General features: G+C 34.1%; 1 long non-coding RNA gene across 4 annotated transcripts in view; it reads right to left on the reverse strand.

Annotated features, from left to right (window-relative positions):
* LOC111093503 overlaps positions 1–24,255 on the reverse strand; it is a 55,001-nt gene that overhangs the window by 16,986 nt on the left and 13,760 nt on the right. For 2 of the 4 annotated variants that reach the window (XR_005382085.1, XR_005382084.1), the window contains exon 3: positions 806–977. The exons of 1 other annotated variant lie outside the window; for it this stretch is intronic. This is a non-coding gene — a long non-coding RNA (uncharacterized LOC111093503). Of the gene's footprint in view, positions 1–805; positions 978–20,159; positions 20,216–24,255 lie in introns of those variants that run through there. One more of the 4 variants, XR_005382087.1, reaches the window with a different exon arrangement.

Consider the following 24,255-nt stretch of genomic DNA (forward strand, 5'->3'; position numbering starts at 1 on the left):
TTTGCATCGAGGCAAAGGGTGACTAGGACAATACACAAAGAAATTATAAATTTAACAGAAACAGAGAAAGGTATGTAAAAGAACCCTGAAGTCCTAAGTAAGCTCTACTACTTGACGCAGTTATTTAAGCAATAAATTCTCATTTATGTTTAAGCAGTATGAGTGGTGTTTCTCTCACACTTAACCAAAGCAACTTTGACTAATATATTATTTAAGGACAAAAGCCATGTTTTATTCATATATTTGTTTCCAGTTTTAGTATAATGCCTGGCATTTTTTAGGTAAGTTACTTAATAAATTTTGAATCAAAGAATTAAACTAACAAATATCCTTAAGTCCACCTTAGGAAAACACTTTTAGATGTCCCCAAATTCATGAAATGGCAGGCTGAATTCAGCCTACAAGTCTCCACTGAAGCATATAAACAAATTGTGTTAAATTTAAAGCAATTTGAAATATGTGTAGTAGAAATATCTTAATTTTATAATAAAATATATAAGCACCACCCTTGAAATATAATATGTAAGGACTATTATCTCTCCTTTTCTATTCATATTAATTAGTGGAGCTAATTTTTTCATACTTCTAGAAGAAATTTTGGTGAAGACTCTTGAGTTTCTAGTCACTCCCTTGTGATACGTCTTCTGATCAGTAATAAATATGTCTCCAAAATCATTGACAATACCAAAGGCTGACAAGGACATGAAGCAGTAGGAGCTCTCATTCATTGCTAGTGAGAATGTAAAATGGCATAGCCATTCTGAAAATGTTTGACAGGTTCTTACAAAATTAAATATGCTCTTACCATATAATCCAGCAATTGTGCTCGTTGGTATTTACCCAGATGAGCTGAAGTTTATATCCTTATATTCATATAGAAACCAGTACTTGAGTATGTATAGCAGATTTAATATAAATTTCTAAAATTTGAAAGTAACCAAGATGTCCTAAGTAGATGAATAGATAAACTGTGGTACCTGCAAACAATGGAATGTTATTCAGCACTAAAATCAAAGGAGTTATCAAGCTATGAAAGACATAAAAGAAACTTCAATGCATATTACTAAGGGAAAGAAGCCTATCAAAAAATTATATTCTATATGATTCTAACTATGTGACATTCTGGAGAAGGAAAAGCTATGCAGTAAAAGGATCAGTGATTGCCCAGAGTTGGGAGGAGTAACGGATAAATAGGCAGGGCATAGAGCATTTTCTAGGGCAACAAAACTACCCTGGTACGATACTATAATTGTGGCCACATGTCATTATACATTTGTCAAAACTTACACAATGTACAAAACTGAGAACACTAATGTAAATTATGGACTTTTGGTGATAATGAAGTATTAAACAGGTCCAGTGATGCGATAGATGTACCATTCTAGTGTGGGATGATCATATTGGGGGAGGTTGTGTGTTTGTGGAAGTGGGGCATTTATGGGAACTGTCCATGCCCCCCCCTTTTTTTTTGCTGTAAACCTAGAATTGCTGTAACAACAAAAAAATCTATTAAAATTATTTTAAAATAATGATTCTACCAATTCCTGTAAAATTCTGAACAACTTAAAACTTCATTTCAAGCCAGAGTTTTCCCATTCCCCTAGACCAGACTTGTTAAGTCTTACTGTGTAAGTGGGGTGGTATTGGGTGGGGGTTGAGTTTTTTTCTTTCCACTTTTCCTATCTATGCTCATTTCTCAATTTGTCAAACTCTGTTTCATATCCCTCCAGGATAAAAAGGATCTCAACAGAATAAAAGTTTCATGAGAAGTGGGGACAGAGAGACAGACAAAAAAAGCTCCAACTCATTTGAAATTGTAGTGGTACAATGCCTTAATTGCTGGATGTGAGTGTTTTTGAAAGCTAGCTGAATTATGAAACTTGTTTGTGATTTTTTTCTATCACTGGGAGATATCTCATTTAGAGTTCCATTGTCTATTGTGACTGGTCAATTACTCATGCATTAAGCTTCTCAAGTCCAATGAAGCTTCTTTTTTGCTGAGGTCCATTTGCCTATGAAGCTGAACTCTTGGAAAAGAACTGACAGACACCTACACGCTCTCTGTATTATGTGCAACCCACAACTTCTCCTCAAGAGAGGGTCACGCATTTTGGGCCCAATAACTCTGAGCATGAAGATTTCTCTGCACTGCTATGTTGTCAGGCATGAATCCAACACCAGTCTTAATTGCAGAAGGCAATTTTGAAACATCCTGATTTTTCCATATGGCTTCTTGCTCTTGATTTGAATATAAGAAAAGCAAACCCATGACTACAGCAAAATTTAGCTCTTGCTAAAACTCCACTTAAAAAATAAAATAAAACAAAGCAACTCTTCCCAAGGTCCCCACAATTTATATACTTGGTGTTGGCAAGGAGATTTTAACATGACAACTTTAGGGTTTTATCATTTCTTTTTTTGCATGTACTGCTAGCACCATCAAAATTTACTTTGTCCTTGGTTTTAGTGGAAAATTCTACCTGAGTATGATGTTATGTGTGCTAGAAAAAATAAGAACATAAAAACCTATTTCATGAAGTGTTTAGAAGCCCAGGTTTTAGGGAAAAGATGGCACGGATTTAAATCCCAGCTCTGCCACTTTTATCAGTTTTATGACCTTCACAAATAGTTTTAAAATTCTAGTCTTCAGTTTTTTGTCCCTAAAGATGAAGATAGAACAGTACATAACCTCACAGGATATTGGTAAAATGAGTAATTTAATACACTTAAAGAACCAGGGTATCTTTAACATGGTAAATTCTCAATATTAACTAAATAATCACCATATTTTTGTCACTAAAACTCTCCTTCTGTTTCAGCATATAATGTCATCAATTTGAATATTATATTACTGAAAACATGATGAAGGAAAAACTAAAAAAACTTGCTCAAGCCAATATTTTGATGCAATAATATATTTCCCATTTTCTGCTATTTTTTCTATCCTATTATTTCTTAACTATCTTTTTTCATCCATTTTCCTTATTTTCATTTCTCCTCTTTCCCTCCTCTTCTTTACATATAAACTTTATGTCGATGTAAAAATCAATAAATATCCAGCTATTAAAACTTATCAACAGTACTTATATTATAAATATTTTGTGAAAACTTCAAAGAATTGAAAATGTTAATGAACTTTGTATTTTGCCTGAGAACCCAACAATTTACAATGTAGTCTAATCAAGCTACAGATAAAAAGGAAAAACTATCACAATTTAATCTTTATTAGAAGATCCATAAATGTAGATCCTCATATAACAAAGATTTTCCATTTATTTCATAAAGAATCTAACATCCAATGTTTATCTCTGAAAGCCCTCTGAATTGATCACAATAAACAGAAAAGAGACTGTCTTTCATAATCAGGTATCATATGGGTGTTGGAAGAGGGTGATAACTTCCTGTTCTATTCTATTTTATAAGAAAAGGAGAAATTACATGGATGAAAGAAGATAAGGTAGCTTATTCCCTTTAGTTCTCCTAAATTTCTTATATTTAAGTATGGTATAAGACAAGGAGATGAAGAAAAATCAAGTTAGACACAACATTGAAAGCATGCCATACTAAAGAGTTCTTTATAATCAAAGCTGAGAAAAATTTTGCAGATAAGAAATATGGAAATAAATTACCAAGTCATTTAACAAAGCTTCAAAATTTATATTGCCCAGACATGAGTGAGGTAAAGGCTGTAGAATTCTTTTCCTTCAAGCAAGGAACAGAATAAAACTAATTTTTCCTTAATCTCTGGCTCACTTTTTAAATCACAAAAGTTTTCCTTTAGCTACTTCCATTCAACTTGTCCCCAATATTTTTCTTCATTAGTAAAATATTTAGCAGTTCAGACAAATGGATATAGGTTCAGGGGATAACAATGCAAAGGGGCTCTGATGTCATCAATAATTTGCGAGAATTAATTTACAAATAAAGATGAGTTTATATACACATTTTCCTCCTCTCCTTCTGAAGGAGGATGAAAAACAATCTCCCTGATAGTAAACAAATTCTCTTTCAGAAAAGATGGGTAAGGATCTCGGCTTTTTATTCTCTAGAATGTAAATAAATGTCTCTAGGGAAAGATAAGACAAGTGTTGGAGTGTTTCAATCCTTGGAATGTTTCCATGGTCTGGATTTTATCTCTCAGTGATGTTTAAAAACATACCTCCACTAATGTAAATCCCTTGCTATTTATTCAGTCATCTCTCAGTTCTTTAATTTAAATCTAATTCTTTCTTTAATTTAGTTCCACATTTCTTTTTTAGTTTTATTCAGAAAGCACTAACTGCAGAAACATGAAAATATTTTCTTTACAGTCTCACAAATATTGCACTTCATATTCCACTTTTTTTATACATTTGTGTTACAAAGCTTTTTTAAAAAAATCTGACTTTTCCCCCCTCTCATAGCAACATTCACTTTTTGTTCATCAAAAAGTTAACTTTTCATTGTAGATGTCTCTCGTCTTTGCAAAAGCTCTTATTTAGCCACATGTATAAAGCTCTAGGGCTTAGGGTGTTTTTTTCATTCTAATAATATCAGAGAGGAAAGGGATTGAAGATATCAAGTTACACAGAAAATGATGGAAGTAAAAGTGGGCCACAGGCCACACAATGCATCTGGAGATGACATGATCTCAACACTTCATCTGGAAAAAGATAACAGTGGAAGTGCAGGGATGAAGTACTTTGTCCAGTGTTGTTGTTTGGGGGGCAAAGCTAATATCAATTTGTATTGTGAGGTTTTGGTGTCATCCTTACACTCAAGGTCTTTAATCTTACAGGTTCAGAATGAGAAAAACCTTGTTACCTCAGTAGAATACCATTAAGTTCAAAACAGTACAACTTTCAGTTATAAAACTCAGAAGTTACGCCAATTTAAAAAATTACCCCAAAGTATTGAAAGATGACTAAGAAACTATGTCATCAGCTAATGGAACGGCATGGGCACTACTTTTAAAAGTGACCTAAAAGACTGATACACTCTTCCACTGCATAGAAAAAGAAAACAGCACCATGAGCTCTAATAGGCACTATGAGGTCAATGTCTCTGGTAGTCTCTCTTAGACACTTTTCTCCCAGTTGTTGTCTCCTGGACATCAGACATTGTATTATTGTAATATCTCCCTCCACACACTAATTCTCTTCACATCAATATTCTCCATATAGTTTCTTAATATACTCATAAATTATAGTATTGGTGAGTATTTCTCAAGTGTTGAGCATGGTTCTGGACTCTGTGCATTATTTTATTTTAATATTCACAACTTCATGATTATTATCCCTATTTACAGATGAGGCTCAGAGAGACTAAATAAGTTGCTGGCAGTCAGCTAGCTGAGAATTGGTTTGAATAAGGGACACATGGGTGACTCATGGGTTGAGCCTCTGCCCTTGGCTCAGGGCATGATCCCAGAGTTCCAGGATCAAGTCTTACATGGGATTCCCCTCAGGGAGCCTGCTTCTCCCTCTATGTGTCTGCCTCTCTCTGTGTGTCTCTCAGGAGTAAATAAATAAAATCTTAAAAAAAAAAAACCCACGACCCTCAAGTAATGTTATTAAATATACTAATTCAGACCCAGTGGTATAAAACAGCTATTTCAAATGAGTTCTGATGTCAGAGATCTTTATAAGAAAATAATTTCAAAATTTAATATGTTTATAGCCCCCAAACTGGTCATTGCCTTTATTTTTAGCTGTGAAATCATTTGGGGAAAAGAGTCATGAATTTCAATCCATGAGGGTCACGTTTAATAACCTTTAAAACAAAAGTGTTTTTGTACTTTCCTTGCTTCCTCTACCACCATCTATGCTCCATTAATATTTTACTTAAATGTGTATATATCATTCCATAATGTTAATATCCCTTGCATCATTTAATTCTATAAGCATATTTAAAAAATGTCCAACATTCTAAGTTGTACTGTATAAAATGTTTATAAAAGAAGATAACCCTTCCATGATAACTGGATAACTCTAACTTTTATAATAAACCTAAAGATTTTTTTTGTTCCTACAGATGTTTTTTTGATAAATTTTAATGCAAAATTAGCAGTTATTTGCAAAAAGTCCATCCATCCATCCATCCATCCATCCATCCATCCATCCATCCACCCATTTAGTTTATTAAAAAATATTTAATATCATTGGCCCTAGGAATACTATGCTAAACATAGCAGACAAAAATCTGTGCATCTTGGTGTCCACATAGTGTGCGAATGTGTGAAGAAGTGAAAAGTAGTTGCTTAAGGACAATAAAAAATGAAAAAGTATAATGAAAATTGGAGTATAGTATTACATTCAGAGCCAACTACATAAATTTTGCTACCATACTAACGAAGTAAAAATATAAATGACAAATATTCTCTATAGGAGGACAAATTTGACTGCTTATAATGCCAGAACAGGTACACCATCATTTATATTGTCTAACATACACTTTTATCCTTAAGGACTGGTTATTCTTTTTTATTTTTTATTTTTTTTTAATTTTTAGGGCTGATTATTGTTAAATGTTTATGAATTGGCTCCAGCATGCATGGCTCTGGCTATATATTATTACCATATTATAGGCCTCAATTTATGAACTCATTTAGCTAAGATATTAAGAAATAATTTATTGCTATGGAGGTAAAAACACAAAGGAAAATGTTACAAAATTATCTGAACCAAGAACTACTATTAAACCAAAATGAAGCCCAGTATCTCTCTCTCTCAGTACCTTGTGCTGGCCGCTATCTCTGTCCACTTACTTCAAGCTAGAAAGAGGATCCCTTGAAAAGATAAAGGGTTCCAAAGTGCCAGACTAAACCTATTCTTTTATGTTTCACATTTGTATAAATTTTTTTAAAAGATTTTATTTATTCATGAGAGACACACACACACAGAGAGAGAGAGCGAGAGAGAGAGAGAGGCAGAGACATAGGCGAAGGGAGAAGCAGGCTCCATGCAGGAGTACGATCTGGGAATAGATCCTGGCACCCAAGGATCATGCCCTGGGCCAAAGGCATGTGCCAAACCACTGAGCAACCCCGGCGTCCCCCATTTGTGTAAAATTTTCAGAGGCAAAGCAATTTGTATATAGGAGACTAGGACTAAGAAAGAAGAGTGGGGGAGGCAATGTATGAATGGAAATTTTTTCTTTCCTTGTCTTCCAAGCTTGAGAAAAACTTGTATGGCTGCCCTAAACCTAAATTAAATATTCCCTATTGCAGCTCATCCTAGGGGTGTCTGGGCAACTGAGGAACTTCAGTGTATCTTTTTGCTTCTCTTCTTTCTATCTAAAGCTGATGTATTTTTCTCTACTGTTATCCAAATTAGGGTTCTCTATGGGCTCTCTTCCCCAGAAACATGCCCTTTATGTGCAACTGGCTTTTTGTATAGGAAGTGACCCTTTACTTTTGATGGCAGAGTCTATGGGGGTACTGTTTTCCATATGACTTGCATTTGTGAGCAAAATTATTGAGGGACAAACCTGATATTCTGGTTTAATATCCTAGGGAAAACTAAAAGGGCCCTGTAATGATTCAAGAAATCTTTTACTACAGAGGAAAAGAAAAGAGAGGAGAGGAGGGGAGAGGAGAGGAGTGGGATGAGAAGAGAAGAAGGTAAAAAAAGAAAGGGATGGGAAGGGAAGAACTTACTTTATTGGACTTGAAAAAAAAAAAAGAGCAATGGTAGGCACATACTGTCTTTATAGAAAAAAAGCCACACTTTCTCAATATTTTCTGGGTGCCACTGATATTTTTTCAAGAAATTTAAGTAAAAATAAATTCATAATAAGTAAAACTTTCTTAGAAATAACCATTTTTATAGCAAATTTTAATTAGAGTGGATATGCACCCAGCATACCCACAATTCAATATCAAGGTTTTGGTGTCATTATAAATGTGTTCACAGTTTGTTCTGTTTCATTATGATATTTTATGAACCCTTTAATGGATTACAATCCATTAGGTGATCTAGATCTACCTAATAATTGTTACACTAGAATTATTTCAGTAGAAATGTATTAATTTTCAGAACCTATTTATGAAAATATCCTAATAGTAAGTTATAATAGGCGAGAAGAGATGGAATCATATTTGTGGTTACTTATGTTTAAGATTAAACATAGAAATAGTTATAATATACATTAGGAATATATCCATATTTCTAAGAACTCGATTTATACTCATGGGGGGAAATGGCTTTCAGTTTAAAATATTAATGGATGAAATAAAGTAATATACATCTTTGTAAATTTATGTAACTGTTAAATACCAAATATGGCAAAGTTAAGGAAGGACTATGTGAAACAAAGTGGTATTAATAACTCTTTTTTTCTAATCATAAACTCCTAAACAAGTTAGAATCTCATTCTCTGGCTCCAAAAGAGGAACACGTCCTGTGTGTGCTTATATAAATAAAGCACAATAATAAACTGCTATTTATTTCAGTCCCTCCTACAGCTTTCTAAAAAGTCAGAACATTGGATATATTCCCCCACTTCTAGGGCAAGCCACAAGTTGAGCGCTTCCTTCAGTCATGCTGGACTGTGCCAACCTCCACTGCAGACCCTCTGGTGCTACAAACTGCCCATGGTCTCCTCTGTTTTCAGCAGGTGCCAGGTGGGCAGACTGTGCATTAGCACTTCAAGTCAGGTGAGGCACAAATGGTTCCCTTGGAAAGCCTTCCAAAGAGCTGGAATAAAGGCCTATAAGCATTTCAGTGTTGCCATCCACCGCTTGTATTTCCCAGTGGTATTGTAACTTCTGGTTGCTGGAGTTCCCATTTTAAGAGTCTCATCATGTCTTCACCCAAACCCTCTCTTGAGCTGACTCACAATCCTACCAAACCAATGTTCCGTAACTCCTGCATGGTCCAGATCTCCTTCCTCCCTAACTTCTATCCTGTGACAACCTGATCTTTTTCCTCTTCCTGTTCCTTGATCATACCAGCACCCATTAATGCTCAGATCTTTCATGTTCTATCTGCTGACATGTTATCCTTCCTCCATATAACCCCTTGGTTAACTCTCTTATCTCTTCCAAAACTGCACAGATATTATCTTCTCAAGAAGGCTAACACATAATTTCCAACTCAGGATCCCAATCTGGTTTAGCCAGATCTATATTTTCTTTATTTCACAGTCAAAAAATAACTTCTATTATTAGCACTAATGGAAGTAGAAAGTGGCACAATTTACATGTAATCCTACCATGATTTTTTAATTATTTTAAAATCAATTGTAACTGTTATTACTATTTTATTTTGATTGACAATAAATCTTTATCATTGTGTATGCCACATCTGATAATAAGCAAACGTGTTCATGGCTGCTGCAGTAGAGTACACATGAATCAATCAGAAATGATAGTGTCTGTAAACAATCATTAAAGATATACCAGTGTCTACAGGCAAAACAGCCTCTTGTGATAGGAAATACCAGTAGACAGTTTATTCTGTTATTATACCATCCATACAGGAATGTTTAAGCTTTTAAGTATTGGATACAATCTTTTAACCGATTCCCCATCCTGAATACCTATACCTTTCAGATACTTCTATTCTGATTCCTGTGACAGTAAATCAATGTGTTTCAGTTACTAAAGGAAAGAAAAGAGGCATGCAGCAAACATCCACAACATCTATTATTTTAATAATTCATTCAACAAACCCATTGAGCATCTTGCATGTGATAGCTTTTGGGATTAGAACTTGAACTATTGAAAAAAATAGGACATTGGCTCAATTAGGGAGCTCATGAAATAGCAGGGAGACAATCCTATACAAAACTGGTTCTAAAGTAGCAAAAGGTTCTGCACTAACAATGTGAAAAAAGTGGTAAGGAATCACAAAGCAGACAAATGCTAGAATAATGTTATAGACTCATAAACATTTCAAATTTCCCTACAAGATCCCTGAATCAATATTGATAATCAACATCAATGTTTGTCCTTTATCATAATTACCTTTTCCCCCTCTTAGGTTAGTGTTTGATTATATACTACTTTATTTTTACTATCTCGTAACTATTAAAGAGAATGCACATCAAAGGAAGTATTGTTCCCAGGAGAAGAAAGTACTAAATCCTACTGAGGAAGAAAATGCAGGCATTCCAGTAGTGTTCTAACTAAAAAATCAATAGATCTCTCATCTCCTGGTATTGTGGACCTTGGCTATGTATATAACCGCATGAGTTTCTATAGCTTGAATACTCTGCTGTATCCTGAGTGCACACATATTTAGGACGACAGTCCTGTATTTACCCTGTCAAAAATTTTAGGTCCAATATCTGGTTCACTTAGTAACTTCATATTATTGCTACTGTGATATGATAAAACAATTCAAAATGGCATATAGAACAATCATGCTTCTTGGGGTACCTGGAAAATAGGATTTATAAAAGTATGTTCTTTCTAGAAAGTATGGAAAGGAGATGTTGTTTAATATATTATTTTATTTTATTAAATGTATTTTTTAAAGATTTTATTTATTTATTCATGAGAGACACACAGAGAGGCAGAGACACAGGCAGAGGGAGAAGCAGGCCCCATGCAGGGTGTCCGATGTGGGACTCAAGGATCCAGGACTCCAGGATCATGCCTTGGGCCAAAGGCTGCTCAACCACTGAGCCACCCAGGCGTCCCTAATATATTATTTTAAATGAGTTAGTTGAATTAATTTCCTGAACACTATCTTTTGTTGATACATTCTCATAACTGAGTTTAACAACAAAAGCAAAATATATTATTGACTAGTAAAGAAAAATAAAATGAAACAAATAATTTAAAAAAACAGGTTTCCAGTAGCTTCAAACCTATATTCTTATAAAACAATAGAGACAATAAAACTCTCTCTGTCCTCCAATTTTTGGAGCTAAACAGTGTAATATCTACTTTAAATTTTATTCTTAGTGTTTTCTAATTGCACATGAACTTTTTATAGACAAAAAAAGCATGTCACCATTTCTTTCTTACATCACTCTTAGACTAAGAATAAGAGTAAAATTTTACAGGCAACCCTTTGCTTATAATCAGAATATGGATTCTAATTCCACGGAAAATTTACCCATAATCTAAATCATTAAAAAAAATTATCGAAGTACTAATTGTTTAAAAAGGGCTGCATAAATCATTTATTACAAAACAAACAGATCTTCTTATGTCCCGTTTCCCATGGTTTCTGATTATGGTAAAAATCAATGTATTAAATGGTGCCTAGGTGGCTCAGTCAATTAAGCCTATGACTCTTGATTTAGGCTCAGGTCATGATCTCAGAGTCCACAGGACCCAGCCCCACAAGGATCTCTGCACTGAGTTGGCTCCTCTCTCTCCCTCTGTTCCTCCCCCACTTGCACATGCATGTACTCTGTCTCCAAATAAATAAATAAATAAAATCTTAAAAAAAATCCTCCTCAATTATATCATCAACATTTAGCCCACCTGTACAGTCAGAACATTTTCCATCCTAGATGTGACAAGAGGCTATAGTAAAAGAAACTTCAAATCAAAAGGGTCAGAAGAGCTTAAATGGAGGCTAGTTATAGCATATTAAGTCTTCTCCTTAACAAAGGCATGTTCTGCATTCAAAGGTGATTTCTTCTAGCTTGAGTCTGACATTAAAATATCTATGGAGTTCTCTACAAAAAAAAAAAAAAGTTAGTGCCTTTTAATTACTGAAAACACTTTTTTAGGCAAAAAATCTAGGATTTTAGATAAAAAATATTTTTCTTAGTTTATTTTCCTTTTTTTTTTAAAGATTTTATTTATTTATTCATGAGAGACACAGAGAAAGGCAGAGACATATGCAGAGGGAGAAATAGGCTCCATGCAGGGAGCAAGATGTGGGACTTGATCCCGGGACTCCAGAGTCACTCCCTGGGCTAAAGGCAGATGCTCAACTGCTGAGGCACCCAGACATCCCTCCTGTTCTTTTTTTTTACCCCTATGAAAATTGTATCAATTTTGATTAGATTGTAACCTTGTATTACTATAACCACACTACATACCTAAGAGCAATTAATTTGTTTCACAATTGTTATGTCCATAATAGTTCCTAACAAAATTTCTTACTAATGTATATGTGCATATATGTAATATATAATAACATATATTAAAATAATTGAAAGTGAATGTTTTACTCCATACTAATATGTATAGTTAAAAGTAAACACTTTACTTCTTAAACTTACATTTGCTACTTACTCCATGCAGGGAGCCTGATGTGGGACTTGATCCTGGGACTCCAGGATCACGCCCTGAGCCAAAGGCAGACGCTCAACTGATGAGCCACCCAGGCATTCCAGAAACTGAATTCTAATTACACTATTATTGGTACAAAATGAGAGAAATGACATAAAACATCCTTAGGAATGCTTGTTTTATTTGTAGTCCTTGTTCTCTATAACTTTTTTAAATGATTGGAGGCAGCTTAGAAACAAAATATTGGACAACAGATTTTAAAAACAGAATGGACTATGAGAAGATGCACAAAATAAAGTTTTCTTACATATGGCTTTTGAACATGTTGCTTTTTGTTGCACACAAAAGCAGCTTTCCATTTCCTGTATCTAAGGAAGCATACTGGGTAGTGTGATTTTATGGCTTTTTACCTGTTTTTTGGTTTTTTTCTTAATAAAAGTATGGAATTCTCTTTCACACACACACACACAAAAGGAAGTCTTAAAAAGTATAAGAGATTCTTATATTTCTTTAATTATTTCATCTATAGATGTATGTATCTGTATTCATTCATTTTTTATCAAATCCATCATTTTATTTAATTTTATCTGAAAATATACTTTTTTTTTCAAGATTTTGTTTATTTTTTCATGAGAGACACAGAGAGAGACAGAAACACAGGCAGAGAGAAGCAGGCTCCATGCAGGGAGCCCGACGTGGGACTCGATCCCGGGATTCCAAGATCATGCCCTGGGCTGAAGGCAGATGCTCAACCGCTGAGCCACCCAGGTGTCACTGAAAATGTATTTCAATTAGGTTCTGCAACACAAGTAAATTATCACGGCTTAAAGTAAAGAATAGCATGCTCTCTGCTCCAGTTTCTTCAAAGAACCAGTCAGCATAAAATCACTTGCTAAAATCCAATAAAAATGGGTATAATAGAAAGTTTGCTTGTAAAATTTAGCAAAATCAATAAAGAAAAAGGTAATTTCTGAGACTAATTTGGAGGATATTTTGTTTGAATTCCTGAGATAACTATTTTCTTACTTTTTGCCTACTTATAAATTTTACTGGTTTTTAGTAGATTTTTTTTCTTACTGAAGACATTTTAGCTAGTTATGATAGTTTTACCTGAACAACAGAAAAAAAAAGGGGGGGGGGCATAAATATGATAACCTAAATACAGGCATTTGTATAGGTACCTTTTATAATTGCTAATTGTCAAGTAAGATAATCCTCTTCATTAAATGAGTGAATAGTAACATACTTTAGAAAGCTTCATACTTGAATATTTCTTCAGTAGTTAGTAAATATGAAAGAATTTTTAGTCCATGGAATTTTAACATACATGTAAGTATTCTCTAGAGTACTACTCCAAATCAGCAACTACTATGGGAAGGATTAGTGTCATGCCACATCCTATCAAATATCTAAATAATTCTATTACAACTTTAGATGTTGTTAGTCTAGCTTTACCTCCTTTAATTTTGAAATAACTTCCTTTTAAAATTTATTAATTTACTTTCCATGTATATTTTGATCATGAAAACAATATAGCACTAAAATTTCCTTAAAAAAAATTACTTATTTATTCATGAAAGACACAGAGAGAGAGAGAGGAAGAGACACAGGCAGAGGGAGAAGCTGACTCCATGCAGGAAGCCCAACGTGGGACTCGATCTGGGGTCTCCAGGATCACAACCTGGGGAAGGTGGCGCTAAACCGCTGAGCCACCCGGGCTGCCCTAAGATTTCCAATCTGCTATTTTAGTCATATATTCAGCAGTTACATAATATATGCTTAATAAATGAGCTAGACACATTCCTAGGCACCGAAGATAGGACTCTATTTTCTAAGACCTTAAATTTGAGAGACAAACAATAGACAAGTAAGCAAATAAAGGATACTGTTTTGGTTAAGATATACTGACAAGAAGGGTAACAAATTAGGAAAAGTAGAGAGCGTGATGGGAGTGGGAAGATTTGAACTATTTTAAAAGATCAGGGAAGATTTATAGGAAGTAACAGTAGACAATTGAATGAAATGAACAGAGCACTGAAAAAAATTGGAAAGAAAAAGAATTTTGAGCAAAAGTAAGGGCAGAAGTTTTGAACTTACTGTGTTTGAGAAGCAAAAAAGGAGATTAGATTGGTGAGAGATGAGGGAGCAAGAGAAGCAGGAAATGATGACTCTGAGAGGTACACAAGGTTGGAACCAAACAGGGAAGTGGGAGCAGATGTATTCAGGAGTTAACATTTTCATGTATTTGAGGTAATGGAATTTGAACAGGGGAGTGACATGATTTTTTTTTTTAAAGTTCTAATCAGGTGAAAGTTTAATTGCCTATTCATTATCCAAATGAAATATTGGGTAGCAAATCTGAAAATCTGAATCTTGGGGTAGTTTCATAAAACCTCATCTAAATAGTTTGAATAAAATTAAATTTCAGTTTCAAAAAAGAAAGAGAATGAAAGAAAGAGAGAAAAAAAAAAGAAAAGAGCACCATATTGGATTAAAACTATGTGTTTTACAAATTTGAAATAGGCTTTAGTTTGCTCTACTCCTGAATGTTCCTAGAGGTCCTAGAAATTCTGATTCTTTTCATTTAGATTACAATCATGAATGGGCTTTCAATATTGTGATTGCATTATTGCATTTTTCAGCCTTTTAAAGTAATTAATTGTATGTTATTTTCTGAAATAACTCTCCTTTCTGTACAACCAGGTAGAATTAATTCTATTTATCTGAAAGTGATCTACTTAGAATTATTTTATTTTTCTGCTAAGTGAATGTGAAGGACATATGCTTTCAGAGTCCACATTTTTCATTTAGGAATATGATAATGTGTTATTTATTCTCCACAAAAAGAGAAAAACAAAGAAGAAACAAATTTTCTTAATTATAATGAAGAAAAATCTGTTATTTATATTACATCTTATTAGGCATTTTCATCCTTTTTCTTTTCAAAATTAATAGCAAGTAAAATTTTGTTAAAATTAAATAAATACATGATGAAATTATTATAGATCATATCTTAATGTGCTAAATTAGTGCATGGGCATTGTGTTGACGAAGAAAACTTTGTGATCCAGAAATAAGAGTGTGACCTTTATGTAGCAAATCTTTATTTATACTGTCAACACACACACACACACACACACACACACTTTTCCTAAAGAAGAATATTTAGTGAGGAAAACACTGAAAATCAAGTCCAGATTGATTCTTTGGGTTCTTACAAGATAAATGCCTTTGGCGTGTCATGTAACCTCTGTGAGGTTTCTTTCCATAATGAAGGGATGAGATACAATGAATGCCTGTTCTATTGTAACACACTTAAGAATTAAATGACTGGAAAGTCTAAAATATTGCTAAGATTAGGTATGAAGACTATAAGAGGTAATTCATTAAGTTATTCAAAGTTATTCATTAAGTTATTCAATTACCTACAATAGTCTAGTACATATTTTAGGCATATAATTCTAGAAATGAACAAATGAGACAAAATTTCTGTCCTCATGGTCTTTGTGTTCTAGTGGGAGGTAACAAACAAAAAAAGAAATAAGAAATATGTCAGATGGTAATTATGTATGAGAAGAGGGAGAGGCACAATAGGCAGTTGGCTGATACTTCAAATTTAATAGGGTACTCTGGGAAGCCCTCATAGATATGAAAATATTTGAACAGAGAACTATTGTAAGTGAAGAACCACATGGAGAGCCCTGAGGCAGGAACATGCTTCCAATTCAAAGGACACAGCAGAAACCAGAGAGTAGTTATAGTAAACTGAGAGGATAGAGTGGCAGATGATGAACCCAGAGTGAAAGTGAGCCTCCAGAGAACAAAGGCTGTTAGGCCATTCTGAAAACTTATAGTTCTGAATTAATCAATAATTAGTAAGAGGATTAGAAAAGGAGTGAACTGGTCACTTTCATTTTATTTATTTGTTTGTTTGTTTGTTTGTTTATTTATTTATTTATTAAAGATTTTATTTATTTATTCATGAGAGACACAGAGAGAGAGGCAGAGACACAGACAGAGGGAGAAGTAGGCTCTTTGCAGGGAGGGGAGCCCGATGTAGGACTAGATCCCAGGAACCCAGGATCACACTCTGAGCCAAAGGCAGACGCTCAATCACTGAGCCACCCTGGTGTCCCAAGGTCACTTTCATTTTAAATGGCTCAATCTAGCATTTATATGGAAAATAAAATCCAGGGATATAAGTAGGTAGGAGAATAGATGATTCAAGTTATAGATAGCAGAATCCTTTTTTTTCTGCTGGAGAGGTTTATTTTATTTTTATTTAAATTCAATTTGCCAATATATAGTATAACACCCAGCGCTCATCATATTACATGTTCTCTTTAGTGCCTCCCCATCATCCAGTTACCCCATCACCCCCAGCCAGCTGCCCTTCAGCAACCTTCCAGTGAAAGTCAATTCTGTTTAGCACAACTACTGAATTAAAACCATATCTTTTTCTACAGTTAACTAAGGTCATGTAAGGATAGATAAATCCAGAATAGAGAGGATAGAAATAGGCCCGAATATATATATTCGGTTAAATTTAGAATAAGGTATCAAATCAATCCAATGAGGAGAAAAAAGTATTTGTTTATACATTTTTTCTGAAACAAATATCTATGTTAAAAAACAAAAACATGATACTTTTCTCACTCCATACACAACATTTAATTTGAGATGGGTCATAAACCTAAACTCAGAACCCACAATCTTGGGATCCCTGGGTGGCGCAGCGGTTTAGCGCCTGCCTTTGGCCCAGGGCGTGATCCTGGAGACCCGGGATCGAATCCCACGTCGGGCTCCCGGTGCATGGAGCCTGCTTCTCCCTCTGCCTGTGTCTCTGCCTCTCTCTCTCTCTCTCACTGTGTGCCTATCATAAATAAAAAAAAAAAAAAAAAAAAAAAGAACCCACAATCTTAAAGCTTTTAGAAAGAAACGTAATAGAACTATAACACAATTCCCTGTCAGGACTACCCTTTGCTTTGAACTGCCTTTCAAAGGATATTTATATAGTCATCAGTCTTAGAAGATAAAGGTAGTGTCTCCCTCCAGAACAAAAGGCAAGCTTGATGATAATCTTGGAAAATAAAGATAAAGTCTCTTCTAGAAAAAAGTTATGCTTACTGATGAGTATAATTAAGATAATGTCTCCTTCTAGAGCAAGGAGCTCACAAACTTACTGCCTATTATAAAAGACTCAGATTTACTAAGCTCAGAGTTTCCCTTCTGTAACTCTACCCTCTGAACAAGGACACACCAATTTTGGTCCATTCATATTACTTCATGGAATTTGGGAGTCAAAGGAATTTGATAAAAATATGTGAATGTCAATGCTATGTATTGTTTCCTGACTAATAAGATCCTTTGTGTTGGACACCTGAGCATTAGATATTCTAATAACATCCATCATCCTGTAGTGACTTAATTTATTAGCTTGGAAGTATAAGACATCAGACCCTCCACAGTTCTTGAAAAGAATGCCATTGTAGCTTCAGATTAGGCAAAAAATTATTTTTTCCCTGTCAAACACACACACACACATACACACACACACAAATCATAAAAGGAATTGATAAATTGGACATGCTCAAAATTAAATATTTCTCATCAAAATATATGTTTAAGAAAATTATCAGACAAAGACAGACTGGGGGAAAAAAAAAGACCTCACAGAACATATATCTCACAAGGGACCAGTATTCAGAGTATTTAAGGAAATATTAAGAATCATCAATAAAAAAATAACCTAGTTTTTTTAGGCAAACAATTGAATAGCCATATTACAAAATAGAATATACAAAATATCAGTAAGTACATGAAAAGCAGCTAATTATCATTAACCATTCAAGAAAGTTAATTGAACTGCAATTTATTTTAGTGGTATTTATTACCACTATAATGGAAACAAAACAAAACAAAACAAAACCTGATAATACCAAGTGTTGGAGAGGATATGTAGTAACCACAAATCTCATACTTTGCTGATAACAGCATAATACAGTGCAACCAACTTGAATAAATATTTTGGAACTACTTATAAGTAATCATTCCAATCCCATTTATTCCAGATAAACATGAGAATATAGCCACATAAAGATATGTTTACAGCATCTATATTCAAAATAGCCCAAAAGTGGAAAAACAAGATCATCAATAGAAAAATGAATAAAAATAAAAAATAAAAAAAAGAAAAAAAAGAAAAAAAAGAAAAATGAATAAAACATTTTAATATGTACACGCGATGGAATACTACTTAATGATAAAAAGAATGAACTATTAATACATTATCTTATCAAGTTGAATAGTTACAATCTGTGTATTTTGTGTTCATTGTATTTCAATAAAATACCCATTTACGAAAAAATGAGATTACAAAAGAATATTTCTATAGGACAAATGTGAACACATTGCATAACCTTACTGATGCTTGTTTTTTTCAATTGTAATATAAAAAAAAAAAACAAAAAAAACCCACAGCTGAGCCTTGAACAATATAGGTTTGAAAGTCCACTTACACACAGTGTTTCCAATAAATAAAGCACAGTATGTAGATGTTATTTTTTCTTCCTTTTGATTTTCTTAACATTTTCTTTTCTCTTGCTCACTCTATTGTAAGAATACAGTGTATTAGACATGTAACAGACAAAATGTGTGATAACTGGTTGTTATCAGTTAGACTTCCAGTCAATAGTAGGCTATTAGCACTTAAGTTTTAGAATCAAAAGTTATATATGCATTTTCTATTTTGAAGGGAGTTGGGGCCCCAAACCGCTGCATTGTTTGATAATCAACTGGAATATTAAAATAATGCAGGGCTTCTTTTATTTGTGTAATTTACCAGGGATTATTTATTTTTCAGAAGCAGGAACATATTCAAACTAAATTTGGGATGAAAATAATTAGGAAATGTATAAGGCAGGGAATAGTGTAAACATTCACAAGGAACTAAATAAGTAAAATTCAACTGGTATAAAGATTATTTTTCTATCTCTCACTCTTTCTGTCTCTCTCACTCTTTGTTTCTCTGTCTCAATCTCTCTGTCTCTTGTCTCACTCCTTCCACTCTCATTTTAGGGTTTCTCTCTCTCTCTCTGTTTTTTCCTCTATAGTCTGGCCCTCATGATTTACCTTTTCATAGACCATAACGGCTGCCCCAAATTGATACCATCAGATACTAAGTTGACGTAATGTAACAAATTCTATCTTACATTTAAGTAACCCAGTTTCTTCAAGTACTAATACCCAGCAGAGAGAAACTTATTGGACCAGTTTACACTCTAGGATATCATATGCTCACTTCATTTGAATTCAGAGAAAGCAAAGCTAAATGCATTGGTCTGGTAAATAATTATAGCTCTACAGCAATAGAGGAAGCAGTAGGCTTTTCTGAGACTGCAAATTAATAATAACAGCAACAATAATACAAATAAAGTAATAATGATAAACTTATTTTAATTATATAAATATTTTGATTATATGTAAAATTATTATATATATAATCCTATTTTTATACTTAGTGATATATACCTCCTTGATGCTTATAGACACACCAAAATAATAATAATAATAATAATAATAATAATAATAATAATAATAATAGAAGAAGAAGAAGAAGAAGAAGAAGAAGAAGAAGAAGAAGACGACATTTTATTTTACATATATGTAATACTATTACTTCCTGAATCTAAGCTTTGGGCTCATATGTTTGTTAGACTGCTTTTACAAATAAAATGAATATAATAAATATATGACTTCTGAGGAGGCCAGATTCAAGGGGACCATTCTTTGTCATGCAAATGTAATTTCAAACACCTAGTTTCTAATGTTTTGGTTAGAAAATTATTTTAAAAATTAATAAAGCGGGATCTCTGGGTGGATCAGCAGTTTAGCACCTACCTTTAGCCCAGGGCATGATCTTGGAGTCCTGGGATCCAGTCCCACATCGGGCTCCCTGCTTCTCCCTCTGCCTGTGTCTCTGTCTCTGTCTCTCTCTCTCTCTCTCTCCCATGTCGCTCATGAATAAATAAATAAAATCTTTAAAAAAATAAAAAATAAAAATTAATAAAGCTAGGGACGCCTGGGTGGCTCAGCAGTTGAGCATCTGCCTTTGGCTTAGGGCATGATCCCAGGTCCGGATGGAGTCCCACACTGGGCTCCCTGAGAGGAGCCTGCTTCTCCCTCTGCCTATGTCTCTGCCTCTCTCTCTGTGTCTCTCATGAATAAATACACAAAATATTTTCTAAAAATTAATAAGGCTAAACCCAATCTTTTTTCTATGACATGCAGCAAAATGGCTAAGTGAGAATAAGAATCAGGACATATCTCTTCTTAAGTCCAAACTTAATCACCCAAGATATAGGGGAAGGGGGATATTAACTTTTAAACTTATATGGGAGATTTCTCTATTGTTTCTGAAGCAAATGATTTCTAAAATAGGATCTAAAAAAAAACTGATATTTTTTGAGCTTATATCTTCTCCCCAAGAATAAAAGAAACCAAACAAATCCACAGCTCTCGTTCTTTTTGAAACTAGATATAGTTAAGTCACTCTAAATGAATTAAAGTCTATTTTTTGTGTGCACGAGAAACAGATATTTCTACTAAAACTGAGACTACAAATTGCAGTCGAAAATGGATAGAAAAATGTATCTCTGTATTCAAATGGTAAATTTGTACCTCCACTTCACATGATGTACCAATAATCTTTATAAACAGCCTATGAGTTGCCAATCAATACCACAAAGGCTCTGACAAGGTTAATACAGGATAGAAAAAGTGACTTTATAACTTTATAACTTCCAGTTAAATACACAGGTTAACATATATTAACCTAATTTGTCTCTGTTTTACTTCATTGAAAGTTCCTATGTTTTTTTTTTTAAATTTTTTTTAATTTTTTTATTTATGATAGTCACAGAGAGAGAAAGAGAGAGAGGCAGAGACATAGGCAGAGAGAGAAGCAGGCTCCATGCACCGGGAGCCCGATGTGGGATTCGATCCCGGGTCTCCAGGATCGCGCCCTGGGCCAAAGGCAGGCGCCAAACCGCTGCGCCACCCAGGGATCCCAAGTTCCTATGTTAATAGATTTAATTTATATATAAATATGAAATAATAGGAAAGAAATTATTATTTACAACAAAAAAAAAGGACTGCTTGATTTGGAAGAAACTTTGGCAGTCTTCTGGTTCTGTATTTTGAATACTTGAATACTAAATGTATTATCTTCAGAGTCTGAATACCTCCAGTATTTGGAAACTCTGGACCTCTTAGGCAGTCCACTGTCATCTCCAGAATGCTCTGCAGTACATGCATAGGGCATCAGCAAAACAGGCCCAAGCAATGTAATCATGTTTTCTGAAATAACTCAGAGTGCCAATGTGTCAAACACATTATGAATAGTAAGAGAAAAAAATAGAATTATTTTAGACTTCCATTCACATTTTTCATGTATCAGGGCTATTATATTTTGAATTACTTATGAGAGATTTGGTTCCATAAAGTGCTTGGGGCCTCATGAAGTTCATAGTGTGGGCCTATTTGCTGCCCCATAATTTTCCATTTTTCATATTAAATATTTTTGTCTCCTCTAATCATTCCTCATATGCCACTGCTACAAATCCATTGAAAGCACTGGCGACTTGCCTCTGAGTGTGCTTCATGTTTTTGCCTTAAACTGTAATAGGATAAAACTGAATACAGAGTCCCATTTGTGGTCTGACAACAGATTGTGGAGTAAGACTACCACTCCCCACCAATTAGTACTAATAATTAAGCCTAAGATAGTATCAATTTGGCAAGGGGATCTCGTGGTTGGCTCACATTTACTTCACAGTCAGAAAGCTTCCAAATATATTTATATGTATATACACTGGTCTCTCACATACTGTACTGTACAGATGGAGTTTCTGGACACAAGTCCAATACTAAATTTCTTTCTATTAAACTTCGTTTTGCTACATTCAATCTTTTAGCATATCTTTGACATTTTTTTTTTATGCGGAGTTTGTTACGACTTTTAACCGAACAACAACAACAACAAAAAATCCACATTCTGTTACAATATTCTACTATGACTTGATTCTGCTATGAATCACAAAAATCCAACAATCCACATTTTTCTATACTTATAACCAGAAATCCACTTTATATATAGGCTTTATATAAACTTAGCCAATATTTAATCAATGATCTTCTTTTTTTAATTTTTTATTTATTTATGATAGTCACAGAGAGAGAAAGGGAGAGAGGCAGAGACATAGGCAGAGGGAGAAGCAAGCTCCATGCACCAGGAGCCCAATGTGGGATTCGATCCCGGGTCTCCAGGATCGCGCCCTGGGCCAAAGTCAGGCGCCAAACCGCTGCGCCACCCAGGGATCCCAATCAATGGTCTTTTGGAGAGAAATTTCTATGCTTATAAAATTTAAAGTTCTCTCTCAACTGTTTTGTCTTTTTTTAACTAGAATACAAAACTCCATATCCGTAGGATAAATGTTAGGACAAAACATACATCCCCAGTTCTATGCCCTTCTGCTAGGTAATCCAAGATGTCAAATAAGCCTCTTGAACTAGCAAATTAAAACATTGTAAAGAAAAACAAAAGAATGGGATGGAGAACATTATCTTTATAATATAATGAAAACAATTTGGTTGGAATAAAAAATATATAAATTAACTTAATTTCAGCTGTGTTTTGGGTCAAATAGGACTTTGTGGATTAACCTACAGATAAAATATCACTTAATGCATTTTGAAGCAAAACAAGTTTTAATTTTTAAATCACTTTTAAGATAGAACCCTTTTGTTTGAAGATTATATTTAAGTATACAATAATACATATTCTAGCATATTTACAAGTCACTACTAGTTTTTAATTATAGAACTCTTGACAGCTTTTAGAGGTTTTTAGCTTCCTGATAACTTCTTCATATCAAGAGTATTTTCTTGATCTTATGTTCTCTTCTCACACCTGTAGCTTTACAGTTTATTTTTTTCTCCTAAGAATGTACTTTCAAAAACTGTACCTTCTTATGAAGCAATGCTGGATCTTTTTTGCATTAACAATCAGTTGGGTGCTCAAAGTGACCTTCTACCATTAGAATATGTTTTATGTTCCACATAAATTGTTATGATCTTTTCAGTTTCAGGAATATACTCATGATTTTTATTTTACCACCAGACTTCATTTGTTGGCATTTAAAAAATATTTATAATGACTCTAATTTCCCTCCCCAGAGAAAGAAATTCTCCCTAGTCGTATGATTCATGTTGTACATCCGAGAAAGAGTAGCTGTTATAAAATGACCTCATGGCACATTCACTCAAAGGTCAGGAAGTGCCTGTTCTCTCTGGACACTGGGCTAAGATGCTTCCTCCATGTAGAACCCCTTGAATTGACTGATATTGAAGTCAAGCTCTGTTAAATGGAGCACTTCCTTTCTATGAAAATATTTCTCTTTCAGATCTTCTGCTTCCTCTTCTGAGGAAGCTCATTCTCTGATCTGCACTTGAATATGTGTTGACCTCTAGGTCTCATAGGTGGATCTACTTCCATTCACTGTTAGTTGTCTTCTGGTATGATGTTGCTTTTATCACATTTTCAGAAAAAGATCAGTTTTTCATCTTCCTTTTCTCTACTGATTGTGTTAGATCCTAGAAATATTTCCCTGAAGCAGTGTTACTGAGACCTCTGGTGCCACCATCTCATCCTGAATGGCCATAGAAAGGATTTTTTTTTTTTTTTTTTTTGTCTACAAGAGTTGAATTAAGTTACTTTAAAAGTAACACCTGAACTTGTTGAAAAATATTATGTCAATTGAAGAACAAGTAAACAGAGAACATTCCATAAATACCCATGGTCAGGGAAAACAACATATGATCCTATAATTTTGAAGAAACAGCCAGAAACAGCATCCCCAGGACATTTAGATATACGTCAACAAGAGGGTTTCTATCTAGGGGGCACAGCAATGTCTGAGATTAAATATACTGATGATGCCCAATAAAACCTGTCAATCAAACCACCTCTCCTCTTCAGAGCTATTTCCAGAAATCATTTGGAAGAAGTCATTGTATCA

Source organism: Canis lupus, chromosome 31 (genome assembly GCF_011100685.1).
Source record: "Canis lupus familiaris isolate Mischka breed German Shepherd chromosome 31, alternate assembly UU_Cfam_GSD_1.0, whole genome shotgun sequence".
NCBI lineage: Eukaryota > Metazoa > Chordata > Mammalia > Carnivora > Canidae > Canis > Canis lupus.